Source organism: Leiobunum rupestre, chromosome 5 (genome assembly GCF_980474605.1).
Source record: "Leiobunum rupestre chromosome 5, qqLeiRupe1.1.hap1, whole genome shotgun sequence".
Taxonomy (NCBI): Eukaryota; Metazoa; Arthropoda; class Arachnida; order Opiliones; family Sclerosomatidae; genus Leiobunum; species Leiobunum rupestre.
In genome coordinates, this window is record NC_143388.1 from 74,145,220 (window position 1) to 74,166,630 (window position 21,411).

Sequence of the window (21,411 nt, forward strand, 5' to 3'; positions counted from 1 at the left end):
ACTATCGGGAACTTATTCAGTGTTGCTAGAAATACCGCTTGTGTAACATTTCTCAAGGTAAATAAAATTTTCAAGTACGCAATGAATTTGCATTTACCAAAGTTTTTTGAAGTTTTGTGAAGCGATTGAAGAGATTCTTGTCCCGGAAATTTCCTTTCCAACTGGGAAGAAACTTGAGAAGGTAGTAGATGAATTTAGTATTGATTTGGGATTCACTCAGTGTTGTGGTGCTGTAGATAGGACTCACGTTCCCATAATAGCTCCAGTCGAATTTAAAAAGGATTATTTCAATCGCAAGGGTTGGCACTCATTTTTAATGCAAGCTGTTGTGGACAGTAAAGGAAAGTAAGTGACATTTTAACTTTTTAATTGAAGCTGTATTAACTAACATTGTTTGCATTTATGATTATTGATATTGTAATTGGGTGTCCAGGTAGTGTCCATGATGCGAGTGTGTTTGGAAATTCGTCGTTGTACCACAATCGGGAAGCTGAAACTCTTTTTCCAAATGTAATTATCTGTTTTTCTTAATTTTGTGCCGTGAATTTGAGTTAGTTAATTATAACCTTACAGAAGCCTATCGTCTTGGAAGGGTCGGAAATTCCATTGTTGTTAATTGGTGACCTGGCTTACGCTCTTAAAACCTATTTGATGAAAGCGTATTCAGAAAGGACGAGGTTGACTCCAGAACAAAGTTATTTTAACATCAGGTAATCAAAAAAAGAAATAACTCTCTCACCTCAAATTTAAAAATTAATAGTATCATAAGTAATATAAGGATAGAAGTATGACAATTAGCAGAAACTATCATGGAAGTATTTTTCAGAGTGGTTGAGCAAACAAGGTTTTGTTCAGAACAGAGCCTCCTAGTGTCTTAAATATGCCTTAGCCAAACTATTGTACTACCAAGTACGATAATAAACTACTGCTAAGTTGGAGCTGGGTGAAAGTGTCGGTGTCGAAAAAAAGTTAACACAGAAAATTTGCATTAACACAGTAAGAAGTTTAATACTTATAGTTATCACTTTACTTATGATAGTATCATTTGATTACTTGTTATCTTTACAGTTATTATTAAATTAGAATTTTTCATTGCAAATCAAACCTACTATATTAAAATAAATGAATATTTTTGGGAAGAAACATTCAATTTTTACCTCTCCGAGGGGACAAAGTCCCCTAGGTGGGGTTATACAACGACCGTTTCTGTCTGTGGGTCTGTGGGTGGGTCTGTCTGTCTGTCTGTCAGGACTGCGAACGCGTTCGCATTTTCGGTGCAAAGTGTAATCACTGCGTACGCAGTTTCTCAAAGGGTTGGCAAAACCACCGTGTGACGGTGAGCGTTAACGGATGCATTTGCGGTTTGGTTTGGATGGTGTTTTTTCGCTCACCGTCGTGACGGTTTGGTGTATTACGTTTTTGTAATGTTTATGCGTAGGTTGTGAGTGTTGAATTTGTTGTGTTTGTGTTCTGATGGGTGTGCATGTTGAGTCTGTTGTGTTTATATGGGCGTTTTCTCTCCAACTTCTTCTTAATGACTTTGGGACGGACCGAGTGCTGAGTGTAATGCTACCTCTCAACGTCCAATGGCAGGGTTTCCACCAGTTGTACACGGTATTCGTCTTAGTATCAATTTGCGATCGCATCGGGCGGGATTTGAACCCGAGACCTCCTGATTGACAGGCGGACGTTCTACCACAGAACCACCGACACTTGTTACGCCTTATTGAAAATTAGACCTTCAGCTTTATCGGAAGCGTATTTAATAGAGTAGGAAATTTTGGTTTAATTGAAATAGAATTGAAATTGAAATTATTGCATCGAAGAAATTCTAATTTAGCGTTTCTCTATTGATTAAAAACAAATGCGCCACCCAGGTTTCGAACCCAGACCATTCGGCAGTCAAGCGCTCTACCACAGAACCACCGATAGCTGCTTAGATCCACTGAAATTAAGACAGGCATCGTAAGCATAATAGGTAATAAAGTCTTTTTTTATTAATGAATTTATGAAGGCCTAATCTGGTATTTTTTAAAGGTTAAATCTTGTTTTAGCGCAGTCAGCCGAGATTAGAGGGTTAAAGGGTAGACCCTGTGGGTGGTCCACTTTCTTAACGACCTATATATAGTTCTGTTAATTCAAAGGAGATAATTTAACGTTAATTGCTTTAAGAGCTGGCGGTTAGTCAAGTGGCTCTCTGTGCTTTGTTGATGGTAAGGTTTTTGCTTCTTGTAAATACATCTGGTGTGGATATTTGGATATCTACGATTTCTAACGCAGTCAATGATTTCTTGGGTGTGCGAGTCATTATATGATATTGGAAATTGGACGGCATTGGTCTTTTTCATGTGGTATGCGTCACAACGTCAACAGGAAGTGAACGAGTCGTCCACTACCAGATATCTACGGTATCTTCATCAAGGGCGAGTGTTGAAATAAAATGAGCGTTAAAGATGCGGCAAGTATTTCGTAAGCGAGTAATTCCAAAAAGCCTCTGTAGATATTTCTTTCATTAAAATTTGCTTCGTATTATATTTAACTGATAAACTTGTTCTGTAAAAGGGTTTAATTCAATTGTGCATTGTTATAGTACGTCTAACTTACTGTTGTAACTACTTAACTTATGATATTCTGAATAAATTAAAATTGGTCGTTTCGTCTCAATTATTTTAATTATAATTAAAATTTTATACCGGGCGGGATAGAAATGGGTGAATATTTTTAACAAATAACTCTAAATTGCGGAGATATATCTTTAAGGGTTATCTCGAGAAATTAATACCACTAGGGACAATTCTTCCGAGGAGAGGTATATTTTGGCTTGCCAACTTGTTTTACATATATATGACAATTTTTTGATAAACGCTATTTATATATTGTTAAACACTAGTATAAATTCCATGACAAACTCTTTTAGTTTCTTTGAGGTTATTTTAAATTACAAATAGTGTATTAGATAATGTTTAAATTTATTTCAAGTGAAAGGGTAGTTAAAATTACCACGCATTTCCTTAACACGTAAGTTGATGCAAAGACGTTTGTAAAGTTTCACTTATTTGACCTCTATTTTCGATAATGAGCTATTTCAATTTAATATCATTAATGTTGAATTCTTTATTTTTAATAGAAAAAATTGTTAATTATAGTCCGGTTGGGGAAGATCATATAAATTGTACTTTTTAAAAAGCACGCGAGACTCTTCTGCGACGTGAACAATGTGACAGTGTGAGCTCTGTTATTTAGAACTTTTCGCGGAAGAGAGTTGTCGAAGCGCAGAGAGAATCTTAATCTTATTATTTGAGATGCAGCTCTCGAAATTAAAAGGATTAAATTATTTTAATAATAATACTAGGATCAATCATTCGTAGCATTCGGATTTGTCTCTTGTGTTAACTCTGTTGACAAGGAATTCAAAAATTCAACGGAACAATATCTTAATTTGATATACATTTAATTAAAATTTTAACTTATGTTATAAACAATCTTAAAAATATTTTTGTTATTTAATAAAGGAAGAAAAGTTTTAAACTTAGTCTATGCGAATTGTTTTTTTTTTTCGGTTTTAAAATGGGTAGTTCAAATACAAAACTTTTCCGTAGTACAAAACTTGTCCGTTAAAAATCCGGATGTCGAAACTGGTAATAATGACAATTGTATTGGTATATTTAAGGCAAAATGGCGTATGGGAATTTAAATTACTGTGAGAAGTAGGCTCATCATGCTCGATAAGAGAGAGGGTAGAAAATATGACTCTACTAAAAGGAGTTAACGATCATGGAAATAAATTTTATTGTCTGGATTTTCCCCCCCAAAATGCGTTTACGTTACCCGTCCTAAAGACCACCGTGTACTTTGACCAATAATGCAATTACATCTAAAAATCCCCAAAAATTATAAACCTTTTAATATTATGGAATTATTAGAAACTAACACATATTATCAAATTATTAGAAACCTTATAAGCAAAATTTTTAAAACAAAAAAATTCAAATACATTTCAAGTAGGTTATTTCCCCCCATTATAAATGAACGGTTAGTATGGAGGCTACAACGAAGGAGAGCGACGTCACATTAAATAGAGCAACTTTAAAAACTTCAACTATTTTCTTAAAATAAACGTAAAGTTTCTTTATCTTCAAATGGCTATATCCAGTATATTTCACCCGGTGATGAATTGTACACTAACTCATAAACAAATAAAGACGTTAACAAAATGTGTAAATATTGTTAATATTTTAATACAATAAAGAAATTAAGAAATGTTTTAAATAAAATATCTAATATTTTCTACAATAGTCACCTTTTATAATTATACCACGGAACCACGGATACATGTTACGCTTCACTTAAAATTATTTTAATAACGTGTTTGGTCTTAGGTTAATATTTTGTTCTATTGATATTTGAAATATGTTTAAGGTAAAAACATTTGTACTATTTTAATTATAATAAAAAATATTCTACCTGTCGGGATAGGACCATGATAACGGTTTTAAGCAGAGGCTCTGAATATGGCGATGTATAGTTGAATGCCGTGTCCAGTAGTTAATACGCACAAGGGCAACTTTTCCGAAGAAAGGTATATTTTGGCAAGTTAACTAACTTGTTTTACGTATCTTCTATACAGGGTGTCCATTTTATTCGAAAAAGTGATTTTTTTCAATAACCGTTGTAGTTAGAATTTTGAAATTTTTTGTGTGAATTGTCATTACCGGGGGTCATTGTTGCACATAATGTTTATCGATTTAAAAAGTTTTGAAATTTTGAAAAAATAAATTTTTTTTATTGGAGATCGTCAAATTTTGCCAATGAGAAAAATGTAGAGCGACGTCGAAAACATAAGAATAACGTTTGGTCGTTGAAAACAAAATAATTTATCAGAAAATAACACGCGTTTGAAAATTAACTTAACGGGTAAAATCAAAAACTAGAATATTGTGAATGCAGTGGAAGTCGTAAGACAATATAATTTTTAGACTGAACTACATATATTTTTAATAATTTAAATCAAATTTAATGAAAAATAACCGAAAGGTAAAACCAAAATTCTAAAAACAAGATTCCCAAAATTGTGCAAATTAGATTTTTTTGTTTCAAACAATAAATAAAAATAATTTTTATTGTGTCCCATTTTGGGGAATTTGTGTTTAGAATTTTTAAAAAGAAGAAAACAAGATATTTAGCGTAAGATGTGGGAGAAGCTGTCTTTCAGGGTAGACATTCCAAATTCAGGTGGATCTGTCACAAGCAACGACGGAAATACAGCCAGAAGAGCCTTTTCTCCATTAAATCAAAAGTTATTTTCCGAAATTCTTGGTATTGCAAACTGGCTTGTCGAAGGATTGCACGTAATTTTATGCGCAATATCATCCAATCTCCCTATAGATTCCGGAAAATTCGACCAGCTTGTCAAGAGTTTATTAATAAAAACGTTGCACATTATAATTGGTTCTACTTACCCTTCACCTTACCAATTGGAATGCTTAGCGAACAAGCCGGTGAGTCACTAAACAAACTGAACCGTCGTGACAGGGAAATGCATTCCAGGAAAACGTCTCGTGTCTATAATTTGAGAGAAGTATTTAATCGAGCAATGGACTCAAGCGACCCCGTAGTTTCTCGCTTTTCCCTCGGTAAAAGGGTAGTTAAACAGAAGAAAAATCCACTAGTAAAAGCATTGATCATCTTACTTAAGGTACCCAAGGACCCTAATTTTATAAATCTTTCTGAGGAAGGCATAGATAGCGAAGACAAATCGAATACCGAAAATAATCATCACGATCTAGATCGGTTGGATTTTTCATTGAGTTTAACGGCCGAGGACATAGTTTATATGTGTATGCAATATCTCTTAACATTAAAAAGCGAATAAAACTCACATTCGTTTATTACTTATAACATTACTAAAAGTGTTATTTATTAATTTTGTACCAATATAATATAGGTTTTCATATTAGATTTAGCTATAGTGGTGACACTAATTTATTTGGCGAAATATAATTTCAGATATAATTGTATATAGCCAAAATTGGGCGTGAAATTCAGTCGCATATTGCCACATTTTGAAAATCGACTTTCAAGAAAAGCCGCGAAGGGAAACTTATCATACAAATGGAATGGACATATTTTGATGTTTACTAGAGGGCTTAGAAAAAAATATAGGTTTGTACTTGCGCCTTTCCGAATAAAATGCTTGTAAACCTGCCTGATAATAAAGAAACCCATGGACATAAATTTAATACTACTTAATAACGCCATTACGGGCTTACGAATGTCGCCAACCAAAACTTGTACTCCCAAAGGTAAGCTTACTTCGCCGCTAGGGGGCGCAGCTAAAAAATGTTGGTTCGCCGTTTTTGGGGCCTTTGGAAACACTGTGCAGTGGTGGCCAGCGTTGCCAGATCAAATGACTAAAAATTATAGATTTCCAGTCCAAATTATAGGACACATTGTATTTGGCGGTAATTTCAATTGTGCCTCGGATATCCCACTGAACTTTGATAAAATTTACTTTTAAGTAAAACTTTTTAAATAAAAAAAATCTTAAATATTAAAAATAATAAAAACACATTTATCTATCGCATTTGTCGGCTGAGAGCCGAGAAATTCTGGAACTGTTAACGCTCTCAGTAAAAAATATTCAAATAATAGGATTTATAGGCCATCAATATCGAAAAATCGTAATAAACACAGAACGAAAATAAAAACCACTTTTGCATAGTAAAAGTGGTTTTTATTTTCGTTCTGTATTTTAATGCATAGGGTTAGCTATACCTTCTCAATCGTAATAAACACTGTTCAAATTATAGGACACCGAAAGTTTCGCGACCAAATTATTTATTTTCGCTTTAATTATAAGACGTCTGGGCAACGCTGGTGGCGTATAATCGATGAGCCCGGTCCCAAGAGAAGCTGCTGGGAGTGGCCTCTGCTAGGCGAATCCTTTTGAGCTTGGACCTAGGGGAAACTGTTGCAGCACAACCCTCCTAGTCGTCACATTATGTAAAATTCCAATCTTTAAATTTATACCTGGTCCTTTGATTGGCCCACGAGGGGTCGGGTGTGCAATAACTGGTGGCTATACCGGGGAGTCGGGGTCCGGCTCTTTTAACCCACCACGGGCGATAGCGCACTGGGAGATCTTCACTCCATCCAAATGGTCCTATCTCCACCTCCGACTTCGGTCCGGTGTGGGCTGGTAACTGGGCTTCGGCCCAGGCTGACGGAGAGGGGCCGGGCCAACTGGCCGTCTCGGCGGATTGAGTAGCCTGCTGTGGGGCTGCGGGCCTCCATATGAGGGCACGGCGGACCCATCTCCCGGCCTTTTGGGGTTCCACCAGGATATCCGGTGCCAGCTGTGCCGGGTTATGCGGGCTGCCGTGTGCCCGCCGTTCCCCTTTAGCAATTCTTTCCAATGGGGCTTGGCTCTTTACCTTCCTAGGTAGGGTGTCGGCTGGCGTTGCCAGAGCATCCTTTGATTATTTATACTAAGACCGTAGTTAAAAACTTCGGTTCAAATTTTCATGGTTGACTACCGGCATTGTCAAAGGGCCAACACTCCGAGGGAGTGCTACATGAAACATTTTAGCACATTTTCTCAAACATTGCAAAATTTTCAGGGCGCACGTGCCAAAATTTTATGGGTAACATTGACAAAATGAAATAGTAAAAATTTTAAAATATAAAAATCAGCAAGGTTTTGGTGTAACAAAAATTCAATTCGTCGGTGCGAAAAGCAAATCAGAAATTTAACCACAAAATTTTGTGGAATAAAAGTGACCAATACTTTGCACCACCCTTCTTCAAGGTAGTTTGAAGTCGAATTCGTACCAGTGGCGTAACGACAAACCCCCCCCCCCATCGCGGTATTGAATAAAGCATGTCTTTCATTCGCCGCGTAACCCATTTTACCCAATTGTTACAAGGGTACCCTATTTTGCGTAAATGTCATGTCCCCCCCGCTTTCGTGGGGTATGCGGGTCCTTAGTAACGCCACTGCTTTGCGCTCTACACGTAGTCACACTATAAACTGTAGACGATAGAAAACAAATTATCTATGGTAGAACTCAGTTCCGACTAAATATGCGACAACGCCCCCTGGTCGCAATAAAATGTCGGAGTAAAATAGAAAAAGTCGGGCCGTGATTAATCTTTCATTTGGTTAGTCATTATTGCAAAGATACATTTTCAATTTTTCCTGAGGGGGCCCTTTCCAACGCGGGACCCTGACCCCTGGCCCAATGGGAAAGACGGCACTGGTTGGGCTTGTTTTAACGATTAAGAAACCTCTACGTCAGTGGCAGCGCCAGGATTTTTTTACGGTTAGGCACTGAGGTAAAAGGCCCTCTTAGGCACAGAGCTTGAAGGCCCGCCCCTCTAACGTATAAATAAACCAAATAAAATGTTAATCGATTAATTTGAAATTTTTAAACCAATGACTAAAATAAAGGAGTTATTTTAATGAAAATTTGGAGAACCCATGGCTTGAATATGGAGGCTCTTATCGAAATGTCAGGTACGCCTGGACCTACCCCGCAGGGCCGTGGCCAGGCTTTAGATGTAGACAGGGGGAACCGTAATTTAGGAGGGGTGAGTAGTATTCAGTGCCGTCATTATAGATTTAGTTCGAGGAAACCCCCCCTGGCAACGTACCTGCTACCCCGGCCTATTGTTGGCGCCAAAACTGCTCTACAGATATTAAATTTCGTAACTTAATTTTACAGATGTTAAAAATCCAAAATAGATTTGCAGTAAAATTAAAGGTTTGATTTTGACATTGCTACATTTTTATAATAATTAATCAAGAACTATAATGGTTCTAAAACCTTGCATCAAATATCACTTACGCTAGTCCAAACCCTGGACTGATTTTAATTCGCTCCCACATAGAATTAAAAAATCCTCATAATTTTGAAGTTTAACTGGCAAGGATAAAGTTGGCCAACAAGTATTCGAAATTGGAAATTTACTTGTTATTATAGTGTAAAAATTTCAATTCCGGAGCGGGATCGAAACCCATAGGAGGTACTTTATCCGCGGCTGTGGCAACAACCAATAGTTCTTATCAAGATAACATTGTTTCTCCTCTTTCTATGGCTACTAAATAATTGAACCAATAACTAACGACAATGGTTTCCACTCGAAATTGGTTGGACATATTTTCAGAATAACATATGTTAGAAAAAATTGCTACGATATCTTTTCTGAAGTGTTGGGGTTGTTCGGCATTCGTCATCACCGCCCGAAATTGCTCAGGATAAGAATTAATTGCTTTTAAAAGACCTAACGATTCCAAACCCTTTATAAATTGATCAATTTATGCACGGCAGCGACCCACTACTTAATAGTGTGCTAAATCCTTAGCGATTTTGTACTTATCCGATAGGTCAAGAATGGGAGTGTAAGTATCGGAAACTACCCTTAAATCGTAAAGTTTAATAACGTTTTCTAGAGTTTCGCTATTCTCAATCGCCTGTATCCTTTCTTTAGAATCATTTTAGCCTACGTCCGCCGCAGAAACTACCACCGTTTTCGAATCTTTGTACAAGCACTGAAATATTGCGTTGCTCAGGCATTGCGGGCCTGGACCACTATGGACCAATCAGAGAGCTATGCTACGACCACTTAAAAAATATAAGTTTTCTCGTTCAGCACCGACATTCATAGCTTTTACCTTCGTGGTTTCTTGGCCCATAAATGATTTAAAAGCCATTACGGCCTTGACTAGTAGGCGTAAAAATTCGCGTCTGGACCCAGCCAAATCAACAGTGCCTTCTGTGTTGCAGCAATCGTCGGTAAAAATTACGCTAATATTCGATGTTTCATTATACCCTTTCCTCTTAAATGTTATTTTTGCGCCTTCAAATACCATTGATCTAGGAATTTTTAAATATTCTGTCATATTGTTGCCGTTTATGTGGTTTTTCAATTCAATTAAATTCAGAGGTTTAGTTGAGTCCAAGTTGATTCGTGGCTCAATTTCTTTTGGAAAATCCACGTCCCCAAATACTGCAGGAAGTTCCTCGGGGAAGAGAGCAACGTAGTCTCTGTAAACACAAGGGTCGTAGTTCGTGGTTTTAAGTTGTTCCCAATTACCTGCTAAAAATAATGTTTTCAAAACAATAATACCTTAACAATGCTACCTTGGCTTGCAAGTACCTGCGATTTGGGTTGAATACGATGGTGGTAAACGGGAATCAGGCATACGATCAGGGAGTAGAGTTGATTCCATCGGGAGTAATGAAGGATCTGCTACGCGATCAAGGAGTGGTGTTGATTCCGTTCGTAGAAAAGTGGGATCTGGTAAGCGATCAGTGATTGAAGTTAAGTAACGGGACTGAAAACTAATTCTTAATACGCCATCTGAGCTAGGAACTGAAGTATTAGTTTCGCTTGAGTGAATACCAGGATCTGGTAGGTCATCATCATCTAATTAATTTGTTGAGCTTTCGTCATCCGTGGATTCCTTTAGTAAATCGATGATTTTCTTTTTCCCAGGAATTTAAATCGGGTTATGTGGACTAACGTAAACAGGTGTCCTGCCCCAATGTAACTGAATATTTTGTCCGGTAAACTCTCCACCATCCACAATTGTAACAGAAGACAGATACCTGTCGATAGCTCGTAGGAAATCGAATCTGAAAAACGCTATGTCACTCATAAGCTACGGTCACACAAGCGTGGGTAAATCGATTTGAATCGACAAAATAAAACCGATATTCAAATCGCCTAGTTTCGGTATAAGCGCAATCAGTTCACACGTCATATGTAAAACCCGATTTATCGTCTTATCTATCGTTTGCTCTAAAAATGACCCCGCCGCCAGAACTCTTGTTGCGATATTTAAAATATTCCTTTGTCGATATGGTGTAGGCCGCGTATGCATGTGAACTTCTGGGAAGACAGAGTTCTTACCACGTATACTGAAACTTAATTCAGAGGCGACTTTAGAATGAATAAAAAAACCTTTTTAATCCTCTGTGATATCCTTCGTGAACAAAAAGTAGCCCTTGCTCTGTACAAATTTGGTACGCCTGGATAATTTAGAACTATCGGGAACCTATTCAGTGTTGCTAGAAATACCGCTTGTGTAACATTTCGCAAGGTAAATAAAATTTTCAAGTACGCAATGAATTTGCATTTACCAAAGTTTTTTGAAGTTTTGTGAAGCGATTGAAGAGATTCTTGTCCCGGAAATTTCCTTTCCAACTGGGAAGAAACTTGAGAAGGTAGTAGATGAATTTAGTATTGATTTGGGATTCACTCAGTGTTGTGGTGCTGTAGATGGGACTCACGTTCCCATAATAGCTCCAGTCGAATTTAAAAAGGATTATTTCAATCGCAAGGGTTGGCACTCAGTTTTAATGCAAGCTGTTGTGGACAGTAAAGGAAAGTAAGTGACATTTTAACTTTTTAATTGAAGCTGTATTAACTAACATTGTTTGCATTTATGATTATTGATATTGTAATTGGGTGTCCAGGTAGTGTCCATGATGCGAGTGTGTTTGGAAATTCGTCGTTGTACCACAATCGGGAAGCTGAAACTCTTTTTCCAAATGTAATTATCTGTTTTTCTTAATTTTGTGACGTGAATTTGAGTTCGTTAATTATAACCTTACAGAAGCCTATCGTCTTGGAAGGGACGGAAATTCCATTGTTGTTAATTGGTGACCTGGCTTACCCTCTTAAAACCTATTTGATGAAAGCGTATTCAGAAAGGACGAGGTTGACTCCAGAACAAAGTTATTTTAACATCAGGTAATCAAAAAAAGAAATAACTCTCTCACCTCAAATTTAAAAATTAATAGTATCATAAGTAATATAAGGATAGAAGTATGACAATTAGCAGAAACTATCATGGAAGTATTTTTCAGAGTGGTTGAGCAAACAAGGTTTTGTTCAGAACAGAGCCTCCTAGTGTCTTAAATATGCCTTAGCCAAACTATTGTACTACCAAGTACGATAATAAACTTCTGCTAAGTTGGAGCTGGGTGAAAGTGTCGGTGTCGAAAAAAGTTAACACAGAAAATTTGCATTAACACAGTAAGAAGTTTAATACTTATAGTTATCACTTTACTTATGATAGTATCATTTGATTACTTGTTATCTTTACAGTTATTATTAAATTAGAATTTTTCATTGCAAATCAAACCTACTATATTAAAATAAATGAATATTTTTGGGGTCTACGGTAAGACACAGTGGCGTATGAAGGAAGGAAGGGGCCTGGGTCAGACTATGGAAAAGTTAGAAAGGGTTGGAGTGAAAAATGAGTACAGACAAAGCAATGTCCAAAGAAGTGGGTTTGCACACTGAAATCTTCCCTTTTCCTACGCCACTAATATCCAACAATATTTCACCCAACCTAACCTAGATATGGGCAAGAACATTTTCTAATTTTATTTGCAGTGGAAATATAAGTTAATAAAAAAAAATATTTAATGTTACAGTTTATTTTTTGGAATTGGATAGAAGGGGACTGTTGTTAAATTCCAACACCTGGCTTACCCAAACGTTTCTTTGCCCTAGGGGCTATGGTCTTTGTACGCGTTATTCGAAACGATTACCTTGTTCGTATTTACACTGTGAATATTTTATCGTAATTCTATTTTTTATACTTTTCGCCGCCAATAAAGGCCATCTTTGAAACAAAAAAAACTATATAACTCTCTCTCCCCCCACCTCCCCCCTAGTAAGCAGTGATGCCGTTTGGACTCCTCTTCGACAAACTTCTTGACAAAACGCGTTAAGTGACCGCGCCTCGTTATGTTGTGCGCGCTCGTATCTTCTTTGCTTGGAGATTGATCTGTGCCCCGTTGAACTACGCCTGTATCGAACTCTACGGTACCGTAAGATGAAATAACTTTAATTAAGTAAATGGGAACCAAAGAGCCAAAACTTCGCCGTAGAAATGTTGTCAATTTAATGTTTGTTTTATTATTATTCTAATCGTAATGACCACACAATAAAAGTAACGGATTTAATTTTTCTAATAACGTAATGCGAATCTTGATTTCTTAGTTTCAATGCTGACACTTTACTTTAATTTAACTTCCCCTAGACACGAACTAATTAATTGATCCCCCTCTCATTAAGGTAATATCTCATTTAATTTTTGAAGTGTCGCAACCATGACCCCTACTCTTCGTTGGTTTTGTGTTTCGTAATTTTGTATGTGTATTTCCCCTCCCCACCCGCGCCTGAACATAGCAAGATATCTCATTGTTTTTTCCCTCTGAGCTGAAGTTACTGTTATTTCGCTGTTTTTACGCTTGTCATTTTGGCCATATGTAGGCATATGTTACGTTTTTTTAACATTACGCTGTTTGGGATAAACCAAAGTCTATTTCTTCCTGACTTGCTTTATTATATTGCTTTTTTATCATTGAGGCTGATCTCAAAAATGGTCTCACGGGGACGTTCGACGATTGTCGGGAGGGAGTTGTAACGCTATATTCAGTTCCCGAATATTTATTTGCTTTTGGTAATATATTTTCGGTAAAATTCAATTTAGTTTTAGTTGGTAAAGTGGTCTTACGTGTGTGGCCAATTTCTGAGCTCGCGCTGGTCGCTGGGAGCAGTAATTGGTCTTGGATTTACGATCACTTTCTTCAACGCCTTTGTCAAAAGGGCAGTTTCTAGGAAGAGGTGACTCTGTAGGCCTAGGGGTCGCTCTACCTATTATACCCTTTCCTTATCTTTTACTTCGGAATTGGCGGTAGCTGCTTTCATTTCTCCCCTTCTTAAAGTATATATATTAATGAATTGTCAATCCCTTCTAAAAGCCCTCGTTCTATTTTTAGCCCTCGTTCTTTCTTAATTTATCGTAGTCATTCTTTCCCGTTTCTACATTGTCCCCAAGAAAATAAGGATTGCCCAGCCACTGTTAAAATATTTTCTAGTGTCCATTGTTGTTTAGTGTATTTTTTAATGTGGGGTTTAAGGAGAAACTCCGCTCCTAGCTCCACTTAATTGCTTTATTAGGGCCATAAATGGTGCGTGGCCCATATTCCCGGGATGTCCCATAAAACCATCGTCACGAGCATTCCGCGCGAGGGGTCACCCCTGTGCGCCAATTGGGCAAGGAGAAGATCAGCCCCTTGGTTCCCATTCGGTCGCGGCGATGGCCGAGTGTTTTCATTGACATTGGCTCTGAACAAAACTCAGGTGTTGGGACAAGCCTTGGAAATAACGGTGGTCAGGTGGTCAAAGACCAGTTAATTCATTGCTCAGACCAGTTTATTTATTCAAAATTTGGGGGTCACTGGTCACCGTGTCCAGTTTATTAATTCGAAATAATAACAAAAACAGAAGGTGACCAGTTTAATAATTCCTATTAATCCCAGGTTTATATCAATTTTGGTTTCCCTATTCACTGGATTTCTATGTACAGCGACTCCACTTACTACCGCCGCGGCCGCACGTCAAGGTTTTATGTAGAGTCCCTTCACTCGCATCCCTCGAACGAGTCGAACTCTCTAACCCACCTCTGGCTTCAAACCCTCAATCAAGGATCCTCCTTGCCTCAATCCTCAAGTCTCGCTTTCCCCCGAGTACGGTAGGCTACATGGCTACGCGGTAACGGACATGGGACTTTGGAGTTACGGGGCCTAGAGAAAGAGAGATAATACCTCGGATATTACGGTAAATTACGAGGGTCTTCTGGGCTATTGTAGTAGTCTATATTGTACTATTATTGTGGTAAAAGTTAACTATTTTGAATACGAGTAAAGTTAATGTTACCAACATAATCTAACTTCTAAACATGTAGTATAGGTTTGTTTAGGCTTATAAATGACATTAGAACATTTTATACAAGACCAGTTTAATAATTTATAAGCCAGGGGTCACTGGCCATAAGGACCAGTTTAATAATTAATAAGCTGGGGGGTCAATGGTCCTAAGAACCTGTTTAAAAAAACCTTATTTCCAAGGCTGGTTGGGACCCAAACGTGGAAGAAGTCCGAGAAAAGAGATCCGCATAATTTGATTGAACAAGTGCGCGGGAAAAATCCCATCTCGGTCACTATCAGAAAAACGGAAGACCAAGTCCGGGTCCTTTGCTCTTCGAGACAAGGTGGTTCGCGGCCAAACGCAACGGGAAAGTCGGCACGATGAAGCTGCGAAAAGTGTCGGCTTGCTTAATGAAGCGCTGGTGCGTGGCGTCCGTCTGGAGCTCATGGTGACGGCATAAGAGACAGAAGCACAGAAGTTGGATCTTTGCTGATTATAAGTATATATGTTTATTTTTTATTTGTCAATGTTGAAGGTGGGATAGGAATGCGGGAGTTGCATAAATATAGATTTATGTCGGTTATATATTGTAAATAGTTTGTTTTAGATGGTTAGAGTGTATTTGTTTTTCTGTAGTTGCTAGTGTGATGCATACTGATTAGTTGTTTTATTTAGTTTAGTTGTTTTGTATATGTTTGCTCTGTTGTATTTCGGGTTAGTAAATATTTGTTTTTCTAGGTAATGTTATATGTGATTTCAATTAAAGTTTGGCAATCCTTATTACCGTCGTTAATAATTTTAAACGTAAGTTAAAACTCTAGACAGCAGCTATCGCTACCCTGAGTAACGAGGGTTATGCATCTCTCCCGGGATTTAAGGTACAGGCTAAGAAATAACGTTACAATCGTTGAAAATCATGCCTTTACGAACGCTTTCGCCTAAGTAATCGTCAGCGTTGAACATTTTTCGCGCTTGCGCGGTTAATAATTGTTTGCATAAGCCTAGCAAATCGTTCTTTAAGTCCCGAAATGTGGCAACCGGTGCTGTTCGCTATACTTCAGAATACTTAAGAGGATAGCATATCTAAATCAAATGGAAGACTTGGATTTTAATTTTTTTATTTTCATTTAAGTCCATTAAATTCTCCAAAACGTCTTGTTGACAGCTATTATCGCCAGTGCAATCATCGACGTTTTCTTAAAGCGCCGTTGGATGTTTATTTTTAATATTACTTCTGTAACTCAGTATTTTTTTAAATTCGGTCCACAAGAGTTAATGCCACAAATCAGTTGATCATTTGGTTCATCTTGGTGCTTAAATTCTCTATGGGTTAATAATAACGAGTGTTTTTTCGTAAAATAGTTGCATCACTCGCAACCAAAAAGCTTCAAACGATGATCCTCCCTTTTTGATATTGGATATTATTTATTTCAAAAAAAAAATAAAAACAAAAACTCGAAAAGGGAATACTGCGAAAATTTAACACAATACACACCTTCTGCCCACCGGCACTGCAGTCACTGTATACATTCTATGGCGGAAGCAATTTATAATATACGCGTCACTTTTTTCCTCATCTCCCCTGGCCCTATTTGGTCTTTTGTCGGCTTACGTCAAATTATCTAAAATAACTCCCTCCCTGGCGACCAGGACTGTAAAATAACCTATACGCGATACTAAAAATAGGGGGAGAGGTATTTCGTTGAGTATATCGGAAGAAAACCCCTAAATGTCTTAAAAAAATAACGTTTTTCTTTCGTATTACGGCCGGAATACACGGGGTGCTAATTCTCGAACGGAAGAAAGGAAGCGAGAAAAATACGTTTAGTGTGGCGGCGATGAAATTTGATGACAAATATGTGCCTTTTCCCGGTCTCACAAAGTATACGGTTTTAAAGAGGGGTAGGTAAAAAATCGGCTTGGAGACAGCAAATAAAATTATTAGCGAGTGGTGAGTGATGGGAGGGGCGTAGATCAAAATGTTATATTTTTTTATTTTTTATATGTCTTAAGAAAGACAGAGATAGTTCACCTGAAGCAGACACTACTCACTACGAGTGAAAAGACTCCTTCGTTAACCTTCATTTTTATTTGGGTTTATCGCGGTATAGGATAATTCGATCTCCAGTGCGAAAAACCCTAAATGTATACAGTTGTAGTGGTTTTTAAATTCAGTGCTCGATCACCAGTAATTAATAATGAAGTTTTGCTTTGCAAAGGCGGAGATAAAATTAAAATTAATTGAAACTGTAGAACACTCAATGATTTAAAAGGGTTTTTAGAGGTAAATCTCGAGGATTTTCCGGAATATGTTAGTGGAGACATACAAAACGTTAAATATTTTTGTTACTTAAAAAACAGTTAATGATGAAAATAAAAATAATAAAAAATAACAATAGGTGTTATACAAAATTCGATACATATTCTTTTGCGATTTTTTTAAAGCTGAACATATTGTTACATTATCTAACTGTAGAGAATGGAAAAAAATATTCCTTTATAGAAAATCGAGTTAAGTCTACGACTATTTTTCGATTTTGACAATAGTAGAGAAAGGTGTCAGCGTGCCGAGATTGAGATTATCATTCTGATATCTAATCTCAATCGCGGAACGGTAACAGCCAAGATTATCTCTCTGCCTCCTCTCCCCAATCGCCGGAATATAATCGCCAAGATTTTTCTGCTTTTCCCCCACTCCCCAATCGCCGGAATATAATCGCCAAGATTTTCTCTCTGCTTCCTTCCGCTGTTTTCCTCTCCCCATTCGCTGAACGGTAGCAGCCAAGATTCTCTCTGCTTCTCCTTAATGAATCTGAGATCTTATCTCATTTGCGGAACAGTAACAGCCTAGATTTTCTCTCTGCTTCCTTCCCCACTTTTTCCTCTCCCCATTCGCTGAACGGTAATCGCCAAGATTCTCTCTGCTTCCTCTCTCTATTCGCCGAAATATAATCGCCAAGATTTTTCCTCGCGCAGATTTCTGGAGGATGGAATTTACCCCTCTCTACATATCACATTTACGAAACGGTAACAGCCAAGATTTTCTCTCTGCTTCCCCCCTTCTTTCCTCTCCTCATTCGCTGAACGGTCATCGCCAAGATTATCTCTGCTTCCTCTCCCCATTCGCCGAAATATAATCGCCAAGATTTTTCCTCGGGCAGATTTCTGGAGGATGGAATTTACCCCTCTCTACATATCTCATTTGCGGAACGGTAACAGCCAAGATTTTCTCTGTGCTTCCTTACCCCTTTTTCCTCTCCCCATTCGCTGAACGGTAATCGCCAAGATTCTCTCTCTGCTTCCTCTCCCCAATGGCCGAAATATAATCGCCAAGATTCTCTCAGCTTCCTCTCCCCATTCGCCGAAATATTTACCCCTCTCTACTCTTACCCCCCACCTCGTTAACCATAATTTCCACTATCGCTTCCGAACCCCTTAATTTCTAATCTCTAGGCAATAAGCAATAATAACAAGTTAGTTAAATTTAATTATTTTATTTTAGAACTTTGCTTACATGATTACGTAAAATTTGTTCTATAACTAATTCGACATTAAATATAATCCGTTTAAATCGTATCATGTACCCAAAATTGGACCGGCAGTTTATTCTTTTTAGGGGAATGTCTATGGGAGTTTAACATTACAATAAAGCTTATAGGTCCAGTTTGGGGTACTTTTGGTCCGAAATGGGGTACATAGGGTCGAAAATGGCGATTTTGGTCATTTATAGGGTACATTTGGTCCATTTTTGGGTACATCAGAAATGCAGTTGTAAAAACGAAGAGCCGTAATTTTTTCCACCCATACCCAAATTTAAAGTTCTAACTTACGTATTTGTAGTGTCTAACAGCAGTATCGTCTGACATACGAGGGACAGTTACAAACGTCGTCTTCTTCAGGTACAGGTGAGAAGCTTTTAACGATGACAGTAGTTGCTTTTGGCTCTGGTGGAATGTGCCATTATTGCGAGTGATACTTTTTTTCCGAGAGTGAATTATCCCTTGACGGACAGCGTGGGAAGGAAATGGCGTGTTCAAGTTCTGGTACGTCTCCTGATTCCCAGTTTCCTAAGACTCCATGTCATTTGTAACATCGTACATCATCGCCCCGTTGAATATAGTAGAATCCAGCCTTCGCTAGTTTATCTTTTGTGACGTTCGGGTTTTTCCAGTGATGAAACGTTTCAAGTCGATACGTTTCATTTTCCATAATTGATCTAGACACAATATGTTCTATAGTTTCAAATGAAACATTCTCTAAACCTACATTTATCACTAAGCCTACTAAACCAAATTTTATCAATATGGTTAAATTTCTACGCTAAAATTCTCAATATAAACGCTTTTTCAATAGGCAAATTGTTTTAAATATGCCTAAAATATATAGTTTACTACAAAATAAAAATAGTAACTTACTTTCTACGCTAATCTTACCCTATACAGGACCTAATTTAGGCCTTATTTTCTGTCTAATATATAAAAGAACGCCTAAAAATTTCATTTTAAATATAATAAAATAGAAACTTACTTTTTCTCTTTGACGGTCGGAATTCCTTAAGCCTATGCCGTAAAAAAAGCTGACGAACGGCTGAAAACGGAACAAAAACTGCGTGACCTTTAATGACTATTCCCAATGAGTGAAAGAAAGAACGCTATGTGACGTGTAGATAAGACTTGAGATATCTTAAGTACCAGTGGAAAAACCCCCACTGACGGTTTATCAGGAGGAGGACCTCTAACGAGACTTTTCTGAACCTATTATCGTGTGGAAATGAACGAGTCACGTGAGAATCGGTACGTCACGAGCCCCTATCGAGAATATTTGGTACTATGAAATTCTACATGTCTAAACAATATTACACTGGAATTTATAATATCTAAGCCCAATGGGGTCTCGATCGAGAAAACGGTTTAAAAGAATTGTTGGATTACCTCCAAAATTCGTCTGCTGCTGACGTCACCCGGATGAGATACTATTGAACGATATATTTCCGAACTAATAAGTATCACGTGATCAAATCTGCAACTAATGATACTCATTGACGTCACATAATTTTACCCACTTGAAAAAACCCTTTGTTGACGTCACATCATTAACCCAGTTTATTATCTAAAGTGGAACCTATTGTTTGACGTCATATAATTAACCCACTTGAAAAATCAAATTGTAGATTCTTCTCGAGAGCTTTTGATGCAATCATATCCTAGAAAACGATACAATTAATAGAAATTTACATTAAATTAGTATACTATTTATACCATTTTGCGAACTACAGTGAAAAAAGTTACAATTTTACGGTAGAAACGTTTTCAAAATACCATTCTCATTTTAAACGCTTTTTCAATAATTTAATTGTCTAAAATATAGTCTACAACAAAAACAAAATAGAAAATTACTTTCTACGCTAATCTTGGCCTAAAAAAAGCAGAATACTATAATTCATTTTTAACTCTAATTCAGATTCCTAACTGGCAAGCCTAAATTTAATATACTAAGTGGTTCACACCAGAGCCAACTTTTTTCAATTGAAAAAGCATTTCACTCCCCGAAACTGTCAATGTGTAAAATTGGGGTTATGGGATTTCAAGTAATTTAACATCCATGATTTTCCTTCATTTCATTCTTTCCCTATTACAAATATTATTTTTTTGTCTGAGAGAATAAAATGTTCCAATAAACTTTGCTGCCATGGTCTAAGTTCTATATCTTTGTTTATTCGTTTAGGGGTTTTCATTTGTTCCACCTAAGCACTTGTCAAATTTCCAAAGAGATGCGATGGTAGTCCAGATTGAGCAACGGCTTCTGCGCGAACTCGTTGTTTATCAATTTCCGCTTCTACTTTGCCTAAGTTTACTTTGTGAGCGTTTAGACTGCAACGTCTAATATGTCGACTCAGTTGTGATTTAAACGATTTATTGCACGTTGTACACGATGTACGTTTACATTTATGGGTTCTTAATCTATAGCTACGTATTCGTTTCTCGCAACTTGGACACTGAATATATATGTTTCGACCCATTTGGAATATTTTCAAAGGAGACAAACACGTACTTTTTACTCGAACCGAGTCTATTCATAAACTGTTCTCAATTTTTGCTGGATCTCCGTATATAAAGTTTGAAATGTGTGTTCTGAGGGTAGAAACAATATCAGCCCTATTTTGATTTTCTTCCAAGTTAAGTGTTTCAGATAAGACAGAAGCAGAAACTAGGAGATCAGAGGAAAAGAAACAATGCGATCGAAAATAATAATAATAATAATAACAATAAAGCCTTTAAATACGTTTTGCGTTCTTTATTGCATACTATTACCATATTTTATCTTGGGCTTACTGTATTTAGAACCATCCAAATTAATTAATATTTTCATGTCTTTTTGTTGAAACACTTCTACAGGCGAACATAGGCCCAAAATAGGCGTAAATAGGACTTAAATAGATTAACGTACTTAAAATGAACTGCTAAAAAACCAGTAAGCATCGAATATATTTCCGAATTAATTAATATTTTCAAACAATAAACTATAAATTGGCTTATCTTTGATAAAAAACCGTCTCTTATTCCCAAGAACTGGTTTATTTTTAGAGAATGTGCTAGCGCGATTAGATCTAATGGTAGTAAGACGCCCTAACATGTATGCATAGGGGCTCGTGACGTACCGATTCTACGTGACCCGTTC